Consider the following 15197-nt stretch of genomic DNA (forward strand, 5'->3'; position numbering starts at 1 on the left):
TCCTGTACCTATTAAAGAAATTGACTTCTTAGTTTAAAATGTTCCCACAAAGGAACCTCTCACCCAGATGGTTTCATTGGTGAATCCTGCAAACTCTTTTTTTTTTTTTTTAATGGAACTTCTCTCTGTCACCCAAGCAGGAGTGCAGTGGTACAATCTTGGCTCACTGCAACCTCCACCTTCTGGGTTCAAGCAATTCTCCTGCCTCAGCCTCCCAAATAGCTGGGATTACAGGCACCCACTACCACACCTGACTAATTTTTAGATTTTTAATAGTGAGCCACTGTGCCCAGCTGACCCGTATGTTTTTTTAAACATTCTACAAAAAGTCTTCCAGAATTTTGAAGAGTTGGAACACTTCTAAACTCATTGTTGGGAACAAGTCCCCCAAAATCTGGCCATAAACTGGCCCCAAAACTGGCCATAAGCAAAATCTCTGCAGCACTGTGACATGTTCATGATGGCCATAATGCCCACGCTGGAAGGTTGTGGGTTTACGGGAATAAGGGCAAGGAACACCTGGCCTGCCCAAGGTGGAAAACTGCTTAAAGGCATTCTTAAGCCACAAACAATAGCATGAGCGATCTGTGCCTTAAGGACATGCTCCTGCTGCAGTTAACTAGCCCAACCTATTCTTTTAATTCAGCCCATCCCTTCATTTCCCATAAGGGATACTTTTAGTTAATCAAATATCTATAGAAACAATTCTAATGACTGACTTGCTGTTAATAAATATGTGGGTAAATCTGTCTTCAGGGCTCTCAGCTCTGAAGGCTGTGAGACCCCTGATTTCCCACTTTACACCTCTGTATTTACGTGTGTGTGTCTTTAATTCCTCTAGCACCGCTGGGTTAGGGTCTCCCCAACCGAGCTGGTCTCTGCAAGTGGCGCCCATTCATGGGGGCTCGAATCCAGGTCAGAGGGTCACCAGAGTAACGGTTGGAGAATGTGGAACTAGCTGGAGGACACCTGAGTACTCTTAAAGCAAGCCCCGTGGTGAGTAAGAAGGGGAGCTCAGAAGCGTCAGGGTAACAATGGGACAAGTGTGGGGTCTGGTTCGTTCCACCTTGGAACTTTTTCACACTGATGAGGAGGAGGAAGGAGAGTATAATGAAGTAACAGAAGAGGTTACAAAGCAGGTTTATTTGCCAGCTAAAGCTAAAGCAGCAAAGGAGGGAGAGGTTCATCCCTACCCTTCTGCACTACCTCATTATTATTTTGAAGAAAAAGACCCTCCAGATCTTTCCTTTCCGGAGGACACTGGGCGAAAAGTAGTTGCCCCAGTGACTGAGCAGCACCTCGAGCGACTGCTCTTAGTTCTATTCAGGCAGGAATTCAGCAAGCCAGACGAGGGTGATTTAGAGGCTTGGCAGTTCCCTGTTAGAATACACCTCCCAGATCAACAGGGAAATATTATAGCTACATTTGAGCCTTTTCCTTTTAAATTACTCAAAGAATTTAAACAAGCTATAAATCAGTATGGACCAGGTTCTCCTTTTATAACGGAGCTGTTAAAGAATGTTGCTGGTTCCAGTCGGATGATTCCTACTGACTGGGGCACTCTTACTCGAGCTTGTCTAACTCCTGCTTAGTTCTTACAATTTAAAACTTGGTGGGCAGATGAAGCTTCCATTCAGGCTGCTTGCAATGCCCAGGCCCAACCTCAAATTAATATAACTGCAGACCAACTTTTGGGGGTTGGCAGCTGGGCTGGTTTAAATGCACAACTGGTCATGCAGGATGATGCTATAGAACAGCTTAGAGGAGTGTGCATTAGAGCTTGGGAAAAAATCACTTCAAGTGGAGAACAATACCCTTCCTTTAGTGCTATAAAACAGGGGCCCAAAGAACCACACATTGATTTTATAGCTTGGTTATAGGAGTCTCTTGAAAAGATGATTGCAGATTTGGCTGCTCAGGATATAGTGTTGCAGTTATTAGCTTTTGACAATGCTAATCCCGATTGCCAGGCTGCTCTGTGACCTATCAGAGGGAAAGCACATTTAACTGATTATATCAAGGCGTGTGATGGTATTGGAGGTAATCTGCATAAAGCTACTTTGTTGGCACAGGCAATGGCAGGACTGAGAGTGAATAAAGGAAATACTCCATTTCCTGGAGCTTGTTTTAACTGTGGGAAGTATGGTCATACTAAAAAAGAATGTAGAAAAAAATCAGCAAGTCAGGCCGCCAGATAGGGGAAAAAAGAAAACTGCTGAGCCTGAAATATATCCAAAAATGTAAAAAAGGAAAACATTGGGCTAATCAGTGTCACTCTAAGTTTGATAAAGAAGGGAACCCAATTTTGTGAAATGCCATGAGGGGCCGTCCCAGGCCCCGTTCTAAACCAGGCATTTCCAGCTCAGGCCATTCCCTCACCCCTATACAATGTCTGTCCCCTGCCACAGCTGGTAGTGCCACAGTAGATTTATGCTGCACAAAAGCTGTGAGCCTTCTGCCTGGGGAACCCCTGCCAAAGGTCCCAACAGGAGTCTGTGGACCCTTGTCAGCAGGGACAATAGGATTACTTTTAGGAAGGTCTAGTTTAAGTTCAAAAGAGGTACAAATACATACAGGAGTCATTGATTCAGATTACAATGGGGAAGTTCAAATTGTTATATGTACTTCTGTTCTCTGGAAAGCAGAGCCAAGAGAGCGTGTAGCGTAGCTCCTGATTGTGCCGTATGTGGAAATGGGAAAAAGTGAAATTAAACGAACAGGAGGAATTGGAAGCACAAATAAACGAGGCAAAGCAGCTTATTGGGTAAATCAAATTACTGATAAATGTCCTACCTGTGAAATAACTATTCAGGGAAAGAAATTTAAAGGTTTGGTAGATATAGGAGCAGACATTTCAATCATTTCTCTACAGCACTGGCTGCCCGCACAGTCAACTCAACCTGCTCAATTTAACACAGTTGGAGTTGGTAAAGCCCCTGAAGTATATCATAGTAGTTATATTTTGCATTGTGAAGGGCCCAATGGACAACCTGGGACTATTCAACCAATTATAACTTCTGTACCTATATATTTATGGGGAAGAGATTTATTACAACAATGGGGAGCACAAATTCTAAATCCAGAACAATTATAAAGCCCTCAAAGTCAACATATGATGCATGAAATAGGGTTTGTCCTTGGTATGGGACTAGAAAAAAATTTGCAAAGTTTGAAAGAACCGCTTCAAGCGGAAAGACAGAATTCCCGCCAAAGATTAGGATATCATTTTTGATGGCGGCCATTGTTAAGCCTCCAGAACCTATACCTTTAAAATGGTTAACAGATAAGCCATTTGGATAGAACAATGGCTGTTAAGTAAAGAGAAACTGGGGGCTTTAGAGAAATTAGTTACTGAGCAATTAGAAAATGGGCACATAGCTCCAACATTTTCCCCTTGGAATTCTCCAGTTTTCCTAATTAAGAAAAGAATCAGGTAAATGGAGAATGTCAACTGACTTATGAGCCATCAATTCAGTTATACAACCTATGGGAGCATTACAGCCAGGATTGCCTTCTCCTGCTATAATTCCAAAACATTGGCCTTTAATAGTCAAAGATTTATAAGACTGTTTCTTTACTATCCCTTTAGCTGAGCAAGACTGTGAATGGTTTGCATTTACAATTCCTGCAGTAAACAACCTGCAGCCTGCTAAGCATTTTCATTGTTTTACAGATGGGTCTAGTAATGGTAAAGCTTCTTACTCTGGATCAAAAAGTGACGTTTTCCAGACGTCCTATACTTCAGCTCAAAAAGTGGAGCTTGTAGCTGTAATTGAGGGATTGACTGCTTTTGATATGCCTATTACTGTGATTTCTGATTCTTCATACGTGGTTCATTCCACACAGTTAATTGAAAATGCTCAGTTACGATTTCACACAGATGAACAACTGATGACTTTATTTACTCAATTGCAAACAGCATTTAGAAGTACAATGCACCGTTTTTACATCACTCACATTAGGGCTCATACAACTCTTCCAGGACCTTTGACTGAAGGGAATCAAATGGCTGATCACCCAGTTGCTAATGCAATACCTAATGCTAGGCACTTTCACAATTTAACCCATGTTAATGCCTCTGGTCTCAAATGCAGATACAGCATTACCTGGAAAGAAGCTAAAAATATTATCCAATGATTCCCAACTTGCCAAATGGTACATTCCTCATCTTTTACAGGAGCAGTTAATGCTCGAGGATTGGAACCTAACTCTCTTTGGCAAGTGGATGTCACACATATTCCCTCGTTTGGGAGACCATGTACATGTATGTGTGGACACCTTTTCTCACTTTGTCTGGGCTACATGCCAATCAAGAGAGTCTTCTGCCTGTGTTAAACATCACCTTTTGCAGTGTTTTGCGGTGATGGGCATTCCTGCTTCTATTAAAACAGATAATGCCCCAGGCTATACTAGCCAAGCTCTAGCTATATTTTTCTCTAAGTGGAGTATTAAAACACATTACTGGTATCCCATACAATTCTCAAAGACAAGCCATAGTGGAAAGAATGAATCGCTCCCTAAAACAGCAGTTGCAGAAGCAGAAAGGGGGAGACAGAGAATATGGAACACCATAGATACAAATGAATCTAGCATCATTAACTTTAAATTTTTTGAGCCTGCCCAAAGGCCAGATGTTATCAGCACCTGAATAGCATCTACAGAAACCAGCTGCAAAGACAGAAGCAGAACAATTGGTTTTGTGGAGAGATCCAATAACAAAAAGTTGGGAAATAGGTAAAATAATAACTTGGGGTAGAGGTTATGCTTGTGTTTATCCAGGCCAAAATCAACAGCCGATCTGGATACCATCAAGACATGTGAAACCTTATCATGAGCCAGATGCTGAGGAAGAGATTCTGGGAGGATCCCAAGGACCCCCCAGTTGCAGCCATGTCGAGGCTGACACTGAGGAGGACCCCAACTGTCACGAGCAACACCTGTCAAACACAGCCACCCAGCTGGGGACAGATCAAGAAGCTGTCACAGATGGTGGAAGAAAACCTGAGGAAAGTGGGACAACCAGTCACAACGAGTAATTTAATTGTAGCTATGATAGCGGTGATCACAACTGTCATGAGTGTTCCTTCAACAAGGGCTGACACAGAGAACAATTTATACTTATTGGGCATATTTATCAATCCTGGCTGGTAATAATGCCTGGATATAATCACTCTATGACACAGTTACACATGCTTTCTGATCTTGGTATTTACCATAATAAATCTGCTCCTATAATTGAGGCATACTGCCCTCAAAAACCTATTTGTGAACAAAATTGAACCTGGCCAGAAAAAATGAACATACTTGTTTGGGAAGATTGCATTGCAGAACAGGCAGAGGTGCTGCACAATGATTCCTATGGAATCACTATTGATTGGTCCCCTAAGGGATATTTAGCTTAAATTGCACCTCTCAGTCTGCATGCCATGGTCATACTATGTTCAGCTGGTCTGAACAAAACAGTCAGATGGTAGAAATGGCAAGAAGCATGGCAAGAGTTCCTATTATCTGGAACCATGGTGGTATAGTGGCACCTCCACCTCAAATGATATGGCCCGCTCTAGGAGCTTAATATAAGGATTTGTGGAAACTATTAAATGCTCTTAATAAGATCAAAATTTGGGAAAGAATAAAAAAGTATCTAGAAGGACACTCTACAAACTTCTTTTTGTATATAGCAAAATTAAAAGAACAAATATTTAAAGCATCCCAGGCACAACTGACCTTAATGCCAGGAACTGGAGTGCTTAAAGGAGGTGCAGACAAATTAGCAGATAGTAACCCATTAAAATGGATAAAAACACTTGGAAGCTCTGTAATTTCAATGATGATTATGCTTTTAATCTGTGTTGTTTGTCTTTGTACAGTCTGCAGATGTGGATCCTGACTCCTGCGAGAAGTAGCTCACTGTGACAAAGCTGCCTTTGCTTTTATCGATTTGCAAATCAAAGAAGGGGGACATGTTGGGAACAAGCCCCCCCCCAAAATCTGGCCCTAAACTGGCCCCAAAACTGGCCATAAACAACATCTCTGCAGCACTGTGACATGTTCATGATGGCCATAACGCCCACACTGAAAGGTTGTGGGTTTACGGGAATGAGGGCAAGGAACACTTGGCCCGCCCAGGGCGGAAAACCACTTAAAGGCATTCTTAAGCCACAAATAATAGAATGAGTGATCTGTGCCTTAAGGACATGCTCCTGCTGCAGTTAACTAGCCCAACCTATTCCTTTAAATTGGCCCATCCCTTCGTTTCCCATAAGGGATACTTTTAGTTAACTGAATATCTATAGAAACAATGGTAATGACTGGCTTACTGTTAATAAAAACGTGGGTAAATCTCTGGGGCTGTCAGCTCTGAAGACTGTGAGACCCCTGATTTCCCACTCTACACCTCTGTATTTCTATGTGTGTGTCTTTAATTCCTCTAGCACTGCTGGGTTAGGGTCTTCCCGACCTAGCTGGTCTCAGCACTCATTAAATGAGTCCAAGCAATAATAATATGGCAAGAAAACTACAAATAAAAATCCATCATGCAAAAAATCTTAACAAAATTTTATCAAATCAAACCCAACAATATAAAAAGATAATACATAATGACTAACTTGGGCTTATGTTAGGAATGCAAGGTTGGTTTAAAATTTGAAAATCAATTGATGTATTTTGCCATATTAACAATTCAAAAAAGAAAAACTATATGATCATGTCAATAAATTCATCAAAAGCATTTGGCAAAATCCTACATTCATTTCAGATAAAAACTCAACAAGCCAGAAATAGAAATGAACTTCCTCAATCTGATAATGGACATCAAGGAAAAACCTACAGCTTACATCAAATCTAATAATGAAAGATTAAGTGCTTTCTCCAAGATTAGAAATAAAATAAGAATATTCACTTTCAGGCCAGGCGTGGTGGCTCACGTCTGTAATCCCAGCACTTTGGGAGGCCGAGGCAGGTGGATCACCTGAGGTAGGAGTTCAAGACCAGCCTGGCCAACATGGTGAAACTCCGTCTCTACTAAAAATACAAAAGTTAGCAGATGTGGTGGCAGGCGCCTGTAATCCCAGTTACTTGGGAGACTGAGGCAGGAGAACTGCTTGAACCTGGGAGGTGGAGGTTGCAGTGAGCCGAGATCATGCCACTGCACTCCAGCCTGGGCGACAGGGCAAGACTCCCTCTCAAAAAAAAAAAAAAAGAATATTCACTTTCACTACTTTTATTACTGTGGAAGTACTAGCCAATGCAATGCAGTAAAACAAGGAAAAGAAATAAGAGGCATCCATATTGGAAAGGGAGAAGTAAAACTGTCTTTATTTGCAGACAACATATTTAAGTAGAAAATCTGGTGGGTTCTATTTTTTAAAAAGCTACTAAACTAAAAAGTGAGTTTAGCAAGGTTATGGAACAGAATATAAATGTATAAAAATTGGTTGCAGTGAGCCAAGATCGCACCACTGCACTCCAGCCTGGGTGACAGAGCAAGATTCCCTCTCAAAACCTCTCAAAAAAAAAATGTTTTATTTCTTTATATTAGCAATGGAAGTATAAATTAATAAACAATACTGTTTATAGTAGCATAAAAAGTACTAAATGTAAAGATATCTGACAAGAGATGTGCAAGACATACACAAAAACTACAAATCATTACTAAGACAAATTGAAGATCTAAATAAATGGAGAGATATACTGTGTTTATAAATCAGAAGACAATATGGTTATGATGTCAGTTCTCCCCAAATAATTCATATATAGATTTAATGCAATCCCAGTGAAAATTCCAACAGGTTTTTTGTAGAAATTGACAAGTTAACTCTAAAATTTTTATGGAAATGCAAAGGACCTAACATAACCAGAACAACTTTGAATAATAGAAACAAATTAGAAAATGTCACTATCTAACTTCAAAGCTTTTTATAAAGTTATAGTCATCAAGCTGGGGAGCATGGTGGCTCATGCCTGTAATCCCAGCACTTTGGGAGGCCAAGGCTGGAAGATCACCTGAAGTCAGGAATTTGAGACCAGCCTGCCCAACATGGCAAAACCCCATGTCTACTAAAAATACAAAAATTAGCTGGGCATGGTGCAGGTGCCTGTAATCCCAGGTACTCAGGAGGCTGAGGCACGAGAATTGCTTGAACCCAGGAAGCAGAGGTTGCAGTGAGCTGAGATTGTGCCACTGCACTCCAGCCTGGGTGACAAAGTGAGACTCTGTCTCAAAAAAAAAAAAAAAAGTTATAGTCATCAAGACTGTGTTTTATTGGCATAGAAATAAAGAACTATATCACCATATCAATCAAACACAATGGAAAGTCCAGAAACAGTCTCTCAAATATGTGCTTAGTTTATTTTTTGACAAAGGTGCAAAAGCAATTCAATGAAGAAAGCATAATCTTTTCAATAAATGGTGCTGAAACAACTGGGTATCTATATGCAAAAACTAAGCTTTGGGCCGGGCGCGGTGGCTCAAGCCTGTAATCCCAGCACTTTGGGAGGCCGAGACGGGCGGATCACGAGGTCAGGAGATCGAGACCATCCTGGCTAACACGGTGAAACCCCGTCTCTACTAAAAAAATACAAAAAACTAGCCGGGCGAGGTGGCAGGTGCCTGTAGTCCCAGCTACTCGGGAGGCTGAGGCAGGAGAATGGCGTGAACCTGGGAGGCGGAGCTTGCAGTGAGCTGAGATCGGGCCACTGCACTCCAGCCTGGGCGACAGAGCGAGACTCCGTCTCAAAAAAAAAAAAAAAAAAAAAAAACTAAGCTTTGATCCATACATCACACCATACACAAAAATTAACTAAAGATATATTTTCGAACAAAATGTAAAACCTAAAAAACTGTAAAACTTCTAGAAGAAAATATAACAGAAAATCTTTGTAACCTTGGGTTAGGTAAAGATTTCTCTTAATATACCTAAAGCAGCCAGGCCCAGTGGCATATGCCTGTGATCCCAGCTACTTTTTCTGAATTCATTGATATGATCATATGAGATTTTTTGACTTGTTAATATGGTGAAATGTATTGATTGATTTTCAAATATTAAACCAATTATGCATTCCTGCCATAAACCCAGTTGGTCATTTATGTATTATCTTTTTATATATTGTTGGGTTTGTTATGATAAAACCCCAGCCTACTGGGAGGCTGGGAGGATGGCTTCAGCCCAGGAGTTCAAGACCAGCCTAGGCAACATAATGAGTTTTTAACACACACACACACACACACACACACACACACACACACACACCAGGCTGGGCGCTGTGGCTCATGCCTATAATCCTAGCACTTTGGGAGGCCAAGGCAGGTGGATCCCTTGAGCTCAGGAGTTCAAGACCAGCCTGGGCAATATAGCAAGACCCCATCCTACAAAAAAAATTTTAATTAGACATGGCGGTAAGTGCCTGTAGTCCCAGTTATTCAGGAGGCTGATGTGGGAGGTTGGCTTGAGCTTCAGAGGCAGTGGTTGCAATGAGCCAAGGTCACACCACTGCACTCCATCCTGGGCAACAGAGCCAGACCCCGTCTCAAAAACAAAACAAAACAAAAAGAACACACCAAAAGCACTACCCATAAAGAACCAATTGATAAATTGGACTTTACCAAAATTTAAAACTTATGCTGTTCAAAAAAACATTATTAAAAGAATGAAAAGACAAGCCATTAACTAGGAGAATATGCTTTCAAATCACACATTTAATAAAAGACTTATGTCCCAAACATATAAAGAGCTTTCTAAAGTTAATAAGAAAAAAAACAATAAAAATAGAGGAAATATTTTGCTAGAAACTTCAAAAAAGACATACAGTAGGCAAATGAAAAGATCATTAGTCATTAGGGAAATGCAAATTAAAACTACAATGAGATAGCAATAGATACCTACTAGAATGCCTAAAATTAAAAGAACTTTTTACATTATGTGTTGACTAGACTGTAGAGCAACTAGAACTGCAAATGGGAGTATAAATGATACAAGTTTGGAACATATTTCAATAGTTTCTTTAGAAAACATACATTAACCTGCCACATGATTCAGTTATCCCATGCCTAGGTATTTACTCAAAAGAAATGAAGGTATATTCCATGCAAAGTTTGTAAAATAATGTTCATAACAGTTTTACATGTCACAGCCAAAAACTTGCAATTACCCAAATAGCCATCAGCAAGTGAATAAATCAGTAAACTGTGATATATCCATAAATGGAATACTATTCAACAATAAAAAGAATGTAGCTACATGAATGAATCTCAATTATGCTAGTGAAAGAAGACATTTAAAATCAGTACACACTATATGATTCTATTTGTTTAAAATTCTATAAATGCAAGATAAGATACAGTAAATAAAAGATTTGTGGTTGCCTGGGGATTGGGGGAGGGAGCAAAGAGAATAGAAATGGGATTACAAAGATGTGATATAATAAGAAATATATACAGATGCTTCTCAATTTATGATAGGGTTACCTCCTAATCAACCTATCATAAATTTAAAATAACCAGATCAAAAATGTATTTAAGACACCTAATCTACTGAACATCTCATTGCTTAGTGTAGCCTACCTTAAATGTGCTCAGAACACATTAGCCTACAGTTGGACAAAATCATCTAACACAATCCCTATTTTTGTTGTTGTTGTTGTTGTTTTTTGAGATGGAGTCTCGCTCTGTCGCCCAGGCTGGAGTGCAGTGGCCCGATCTCAGCTCACTGCAAGCTCTGCCTCCCGGGTTCACGCCATTCTCCTGCCTCAGCCTCCCGAGTAGCTGGGACTACAGGCGCCTGCCACCATGCCCGGCTAATTTTTTGTATTTTTAGTAGAGACGGGGTTTCACCGTGTTAGCCAGGATGGTCTCGATCTCCTGACCTCGTGATCCGCCCGTCTCGGCCTCCCAAAGTGCTAGGATTACAGGCTTGAGCCACCGCGCCCAGCCTACACAATCCCTATTTTATAAAAAAGTGTTGAATATTCCATGTAATTTATTGAATACTAAAGTGAAAAACAATGTAAGTATTGAAGCAGTTTGTGGAAATAAGTAATTCAAAATCTAAACTGGGCTGGACGTGGTGGCTCACGCCTATAATCGCAGCACTTTGAGAGGCTGAGGCGGGTGGATTGCTTGAGGCCAGGAGTTCAAGACCAGCCTGGCCAACATGGTGAAACCCTGTCTCTACTAAAATTACAAAAATTAGCTGGGTATGGTGGCACATGCCTGTAATCCCAGCTGTGTCAGGAGGCTGAGGCACAAGAATTTCTTGAACCCAGGAGACAGAGGTTGCAATGAGCCGAGATTGTGCCACTGCACTCCAGCCTGGGTGACACAGAGAGACTCTGTCTCAACAACAACAACAACAAAAATCTAAGCTGTTGGTAGACGACTCATATACAAACTTTTTTAAAGAAACAAAATCTGGCCAGGCGCGGTAATTCACGCCCATAATCCCACCCATTTGGGAGGCCAAGGCGGGCAAATCTCTTGAGCTCAGAAGTTCGAGGCCAGCCTGGCCAACATGGTGGAACTCCATCTCTATCAAAAATTTAAAAATTAGCTGGGCAGGGTGGTGCACGCCTGTAATCCCAGCTACTTGGGAGGCCCAGGCTGGAGAATCATTTGAACTAGGGATGTAGAGGTTGTAGTGAGCCGAGATCACACCACTGCATTCCAGCCTGGTCGACAGAGCGACTGTCTCAAAAAAACAAACAAAACAAACAAACAACAACAACAAAAAAAACCACACACAAAAAAACCTCTAAAATATTTTGAGCCTTAAGGGAACACAATTATGGCACCTGAGTCACATGACAGGCAGCCATAACCTTTGTTTCTCTGATTAGACGGGGCTTCTTCCTTATCTGCCTTGTTTCGTAAATGTTGTAAATAACTAAAGAGTGTTTAGTGACATTGCACTATGGAAAGGAAGACTCCTTCCTTCTTTATTTACGTACTGTATTTTTTATTATTTATTTATTTAAGACAGAGTCTCGCTCTGTCGCCCAGGCTGGAGTGCAGTGGCGCAATCTCGGCTCACTGCCAGCTCTGCCTCCCAGGTTCACGCCATTCTCCTGGCTCAGCCTCCCGAATAGCTGGAACTACAGGCGCCCGCCACCACGCCCAGGTAATTTTTTTTGTATTTTTAGTAAAGACGGGGTTTCACCATGTTAGCCAGGATGGTCTGATGGTCTCAATCTCCTGACCTCATGTCCGCCTGCCTCGGCCTCCCAAAGTGCTGGGATTACAAGTGTGAGCCACCGTGCCCGGCCCTTTATTTACCTTTTTTTTTTTTTTAGAGACAGGGTTTTCCTGTGTCACCCAGGCTGGTCTCCAACTTCTGGGCTCAAGCAATCCTCCCACCTCGGCCTCACAAATGGGAATTCTCATTCACTGTTGTGAAAGTGTAAATTGCAGTGAAATTAAGCATCTGTGCCTCCTAAAACCAAGCAATCCCAGATAAATTTGCACTCTTAAAGGTCAGGTATGAAGATGTTTGCGGAGGCATTTTTTGATAGCATGGGTTCAAGGTACTTAGATGTTCATCACTGGAAGAACAGGTCAGTAAATTGTGGAGGCCATCACTACAAAATACAGTGCAACACTTTGAAGGAATGAACTATGCATATCTATATAGTAACAAGGGCAGATTTTTTTTTTTAACATGAGAGTGTAAAAAAAAAAGAAAAGAAAAGAAAAAGAAAAAAAAGGCCAGGCGCGGTGGCTCACTCCTATAATCCCAGCACTTTGGGAGGCTGAGGCGGGCAGATTACAAGAGGTCAGGAGTTCAAGACCAGCATGGCCAACATGGTGAAAGCCCATCTCTACTAAAAATACAAAAAAAAATTAGCCGGGCGTGGTGGCAGGCACCTGTAATCCCAGCTACTGAGGAGACTGAGGCAGGAGAATCACTTGAACCCAGGAGGTGGAGGCTGCAGTGAGCCGAGATCACACCATTGCACTCCAGGCTTGGCAACAGAGGAAGACTGTCTCAAAAACAAACAAACAAACAAAAAACCCAAAGAGGTCTAAAGTCCATTGTATTATTCTCAGCAATTTACTCCCTTCTATCTTTTGCCATAAAACTTGCAATGCCAATACTGCCAATGGATATATTTCCTCATCCCATTGTTGGGTTTAGATAGCATTTGTGGGAGCAGATGTGACACATGCCAATTCAAGTTGAAGTTTTAAGAAGCATCACGAATACTGCCAATTTTTTTTTTTTACTCTTCTTTTTGCAAGAAAATATAGCATGTCCCTCATGAGTATGCTCCTTCAGCCCAGATCCTAAAGTGAGAAGATGGCGGAAGAGAACTTCAATCTCCAACCACAATTACTGGTTTTTAGGATTTTATATTTTAGGATTTTTTTCTTACAGATGGAAATCTAACACAAGCTTTATATCAGAATATCATTTATAAAACTTAAAAATGAGAAATACACATGCAAACAACATAAAAGAATACATATATATCCAGGGGCATATTTTAGTTACATTAGAGTGGATGCCTATTATCAGGGGCAGGAATAAGAGTGGGAAATGGGATATAGGAAATAAAGAAACAAACAAGAGAGACACCTCGCACAGGTTGATGATGATCCTGTGTTAAGAACTAAGCAGTAGCATTAACTCAACTCTCTGCATGTGATGTCCAAAGACAACAAAAACCTCTGGAGTGACAAGTAACTGTTGGAGGAAGGTCCTGGGGGACTTGGAAGAGGAGGGAATTCACTATCCACGTAGAGAAAATCAGCCTTGGGATCACCTCCTTATTCTGAGAGAGAAGCTGAGAGGAAGGATTCTTAGAGATTCTGTTTTCAATGTAACCTGTACCAAAGGTGTTCTTCCAAGTGTGAGTGAGAAAGGGGCTCAAAGAGAGAGAGGTAACAGAATAATAAATTACTTTTTTCTCAAATAACTCATATTCTTAATGAAAAAACTAAAATGCCCATTTTTGTATTTCAAATCCTACTCATCTATCAAGGTCTAGGCCAAAATCTACCTCATCCAGAAAGATCTCCCCTGGATTCCCAATAGCTCTCCCCTAAATAAATCTACAAATCACTCCTCTTTCTGCTGAAAATCCATAGCATTTATTATGTTAAGTTGTACCTGTGTTTTCTTTTCTGACCAGACTGAAGGATCCTTGAGGACGGCAGTACCTGGCATACCTACACATAGTCGGCCTTCGACAAGTGTTTGCAAAGGTACATGATAATTAAAATGTCAGACAACCAATTATAAAAAATAAATTGTCCAACACGATGGCTCACACCTATAATCCCAGCACTTTGGGAGGCCGAGGCAGGCAGATCATGAGGTCAGGAGTTCGAGACCAGCCTGGCCAACATGGTGAAACTCTGTCTCTGCTAAAAATACAAATATTAGCTGGGTGTGGTGGCAGGCACCTGTAATCCCAGCTACTTGGGAGGCTGAGGCAGAAGAATCACTTGAACCTGAGAGGCAGTGGTTGCAGTGAACCAGCCAAGATTGCACCACTGCACTCCAGCCTGGGCAACAGAGCAAGACTCCATCTCAATAAATAAATAAATAAATAAATAAATAAATAAATAAATAAGTCAAATAACAGATCAGATAGCATTTCAGAAGAGGCTAAGAACATGTTGAGCTGTTCAGGAAAGACTACATGGAAAAGGCCTTTAAAGAAGGGCAGGAATCAGCTAATTAGAGACAGGAAGAGCATTTCAGGCCAAGGGAAAATGCTAAATAAACATGAAGAGTTAGAAGGATTGGAGGGAGGGCTGGGCATAGTGGCTCATACCTGTAATCCTAGCACTTTGGGAGGCCAAGGTGGGCAGATCACTTGAACTCAGGGGTTCAAGACCAGCCTGCGCAACATAGACCACATCTCTATAGAAAATTTTTTAAATAAAAAAATCAGCTGGGTATGGAGGCCCACACCTGTGGTCCTAACTACTCAGGAGGCTAAGGTGGGAGGATCACTTGAGCCTGGGAATTTGAGGCTACAGTGAGTCATGATTGTGCCACTGTACTCCTGCCTGGGTGACAGAGCAAGATCCTGTCTCAAAAAAACAAATTCCAATAAAATAATTTTATTTATGTTCATAAATGTATTAGGGAAAATTGAGGATATGAGTTTCATAAACATGGGAGTGAGAACAACTTCCTAAGTAAGATAGTAACCTGGAAGCCATAAACATATATGTACGACAAGTCACATAAATAAAA

At 41.2% G+C, this 15197-nt stretch overlaps 1 protein-coding gene across 2 annotated transcripts in view; it reads left to right on the forward strand.

Annotated features, from left to right (window-relative positions):
* Window positions 1–15197, forward strand: part of WNT2B (Wnt family member 2B) — a 63400-nt gene that overhangs the window by 18517 nt on the left and 29686 nt on the right. Inside the window, exon 2 of one of the 2 annotated variants that reach the window (XM_025374713.1) lies at window positions 14122–14194. The exons of the other annotated variant lie outside the window; for it this stretch is intronic. The gene's annotated coding sequence lies outside the window, so the exon portion shown is untranslated. The remainder of the gene's footprint in view (window positions 1–14121; window positions 14195–15197) is intronic. 2 annotated transcript variants of the gene reach the window in all.

This window comes from Theropithecus gelada, chromosome 1, assembly GCF_003255815.1.
Source record: "Theropithecus gelada isolate Dixy chromosome 1, Tgel_1.0, whole genome shotgun sequence".
NCBI lineage: Eukaryota > Metazoa > Chordata > Mammalia > Primates > Cercopithecidae > Theropithecus > Theropithecus gelada.